Below are 3,197 nucleotides of genomic sequence, written 5' to 3'. Positions count from 1 at the left end.
TCCATCACGCCACAGCAGGAAAATCACCCAATAAGCGCATTGTTCAGCCGAAGCCAACCATACCACGAATCGAGCATTTCTCCATTAACGCCGCAGCAGACAAACCGGTCGCCAACTCGCTACAATAGCAGCGTCCACAACCAGCAATGCCACCACTTTTGGAGCAAAGAGAAGTACAGTTTAGTACATTTAAAAGGACTCGCAGTCGGTCCGAAAACCAACCGCAAGACACTTCACATCTGGCATCTCCTCCACCGACTACACGGAAGGAAGAAAGCCAAGTTTGTTGTACGGACACTGATACAGGCATACTTCCAGGACTAACCCGGAAGTGCAATATGCGTTCAAAATTTCGATGACTCACTGAATCCTGCAATTCGCATTACGTATCGCAGTTCGCAGCGTTCTTCATCGATGTGCGAGCCTAGACATCCACTGCTGAAAGTTGCTATCTAGTTAAAAGCAGAGACTTTCGTCCCCACAGTATAATCAGTATTAAGTAAAGGGTTTAAAATAAAAAAGCTACTAGCTCAGACCGAAGTCCAAACGCTCGCCTTTTGATAGGGCTCGCCCAGCAGTAGCCGCCAGCAATAAAGCCAGCAGCCGCCGCCAAGTAAGACCCCCAACTATTGGGTTGAAACGGTTCACGTGGAAAGTTTTTAGGTGTGGTAATGATCCTTCCGCAGGTTCACCTACGGAAACCTTGTTACGACTTCACCTTCCTCTAAATGGCGAGGATTTAAAAAAGTTCCCATCAATCCACTCGCAATAAAGCAAACAGACTCACGGTCCCAATTTTTCACCGAGTCATTCAATCGGTAGGTGCGACGGGCGGTGTGTACAAAGGGCAGGGACGTAATCAATGCAAGCTGATGACTTGCGTTTACTAGGAATTCCTCGTTCAAGACTGAAAATTGCAACAGTCTATCCCTAGCACGATGCGCATTCACAAGATTACCCAGACCTATCGATCAAGGTTGTATACTCGTTGAACGCATCAGTGTAGCGCGCGTGCGGCCCAGAACATCTAAGAGCATCACAGACAGACCTGTTATTGCCTCCAACTTCCTTTGGTTTGATTACCCAAAAGTCCCTCTAAGAAGTCCACAAACCTACCAAAAATGGTAAGCGGAACTATTTAGCACGCGGAGGTCTCGTTCGTTAACGGAATTAACCAGACAAATCACTCCACCAACTAAGAACGGCCATGCACCACCACCCATAGAATCAAGAAAGAGCTCTCAATCTGTCAATCCTTACTATGTCTGGACCTGGTAAGTTTTCCCGTGTTGAGTCAAATTAAACGGCAGGCTCCACTCCTGGTGGTGCCCTTCCGTCAATTTCCTTTAAGTTTCAGCCTTGGGGAACATAATTTTCTCCCCGCGAAAACCAAGAATATTGTAATTTTTCAAACGCGGCTGGAAAAAGTTCCATTAAAGTAAAAGACATGCCCCATTCCGCGATCGGCATATTTTATGGTTTAAGAATAAGAAGGTATATCAAATCATCTTCGCAATCCCTCAACTCTCCTTCCTGATAATGAAACATCCTGGTAATGCTTCGCCTAAGCTCATCTTCAGCGATCCAGAATTTCACTCTGACGCTGAAATATGAATACCCCCAACTGTCCCTATTAATCATTACCCTGGTGTGCAAACCAACAAAATAGACCACCAAGGCCGTATCTTATTATTCCATGCTAATGTATTCAAATGAGCAAACGCCTGCTTTAACACTCTAATTTTTTCACAGTAAACGATGCAAGCCCACCAACCCACCAACTTAATGGCAGAAAGGCAGCCTCACAAAAAATGCCTCGAATATCCATAAGTACACACTCCCAGAGGGAGCGGACCGGACATCCAAAACAGAAATCCAACTACGAGCTTTTTAACTGCAACAACTTTAATATACGCTATTGGAGCTGGAATTACCGCGGCTGCTGGCACCAGACTTGCCCTCCAATTGATCCTCGTTAAGGGAGTTAAATTGTTCTCATTCCAATTGCCCGACTCGAAGAGCCACAGCAATGTTATTTTTTTTTTTTTGTGTCACCTACTCCCCTGTGTACAGATTGGTAATTTACGCGCCTGCTGCCCTCCTTGGATGTGGTAGCCGTTTCTAAAGCTCCCTCTCTCGAATCAAACTCTAATCTCCGTTACCCGTTAATGCTCATGGTAGGCCTCATATTCTACTCATCTAAAGCTGATAGGGCAGAAACTCAATCGATTTATCGCGCAAAAGCGCGATCCGCACAGTTATTATGACTCAACACCATACTCAGCCCGAAGACTGCATTGGTTTCAATCTAATAAATGCTACTCGCCTCGACCAGCAGTTGGGTATTGATGCATGTATTAGCTCTAGAAATTACTACGGGTATCCAAGTAGTAAGGTACTATCGAGTAGACTATAACTGATATAATGAGCCATCGCAGTTCACAGTACAAAATGTTTATACTTAGACATGCATGGCTTAATCTTTGAGACAAGCGTATGACTACTGGCAGGATCAACCAGGTTTATATCCTCCATACTAAAGAAGACGACAAGTCGCCCCCAGCACAAAACAACAACACAGAGGCCAGCCGCAAACAGCCCCGCAACCGCCGAAACAGTCGCTAGGCCACTCGCAGCTTTTCTCAAAGCCGCCATTAATAGCCGAGAATCTTTTTGCACAGAAAGACAAAAATATGATCCTCACTTCAACAGTTCCACCTAAAAATAGGTAGATCAAGAAGCGAATAATAGAGCACGACGCAGCATACTTTGGGTTGTAGTCCCCTCCGCACGCCGCATAACTAGCACCAGATCAAAAACGGTTCTACCCGAAATTGAAACTTTCCACCGGAAAAATCCAGCGCAAAACGCACCACAGAAGGTATCGCATAATGACACACAATCCGAAAACTGCACGAAACACTATACAACCAACCGCAGCACACCTTCGCACCGGCACCGACAGAGCGTTGATGTAGCACCTCGCAACGTCAGCAAACGCTTCCTCGCATCCAAGCACACACAGTCAGGTCACTATCCCGAAAGCACACACTCGTCAGCAATTCCACATCGCTTCAGCGCAAAATACCCAGAGCAACGCATAAAATGCGTCAAATAAAGCTATATTCTTATGCAGAGCATACGAGTACAACCTCAATTTCTGCACAGCACGAAATAACCGCTCTAAGTTTCCCCAA

The 3,197-nt window shown here is 45.7% G+C and overlaps 3 non-coding genes across 3 annotated transcripts; all 3 read right to left on the bottom strand.

Annotated features, from left to right (window-relative positions):
* Nucleotides 1-292: 292 nt before the first annotated feature.
* Nucleotides 293-447, bottom strand: PITG_33336. The gene has a single exon (XR_009934730.1). It is a non-coding gene; the product is annotated as a 5.8S ribosomal RNA (ribosomal RNA).
* Nucleotides 448-669: 222 nt separating this feature from the next.
* Nucleotides 670-1,362, bottom strand: PITG_33335 (the record flags this gene model as incomplete). Its single annotated transcript, XR_009934729.1, has 1 exon — nt 670-1,362. It is a non-coding gene; the product is annotated as an 18S ribosomal RNA (ribosomal RNA).
* A 197-nt stretch (nt 1,363-1,559) lies between these two features.
* On the bottom strand, nt 1,560-2,522 carry PITG_33334 (the record flags this gene model as incomplete). The annotated part of the gene is made up of 1 exon (XR_009934728.1): nt 1,560-2,522. It is a non-coding gene; the product is annotated as an 18S ribosomal RNA (ribosomal RNA).
* Between the last annotated feature and the right edge of the window lie 675 nt (nt 2,523-3,197).

This window comes from Phytophthora infestans, genomic scaffold (assembly GCF_000142945.1).
Source record: "Phytophthora infestans T30-4 supercont1.52 genomic scaffold, whole genome shotgun sequence".
NCBI lineage: Eukaryota > Oomycota > Peronosporomycetes > Peronosporales > Peronosporaceae > Phytophthora > Phytophthora infestans.
The sequence above is the reverse complement of the archived record's forward strand: the minus strand, read 5'-3'. Positions and strand labels throughout refer to the sequence as shown.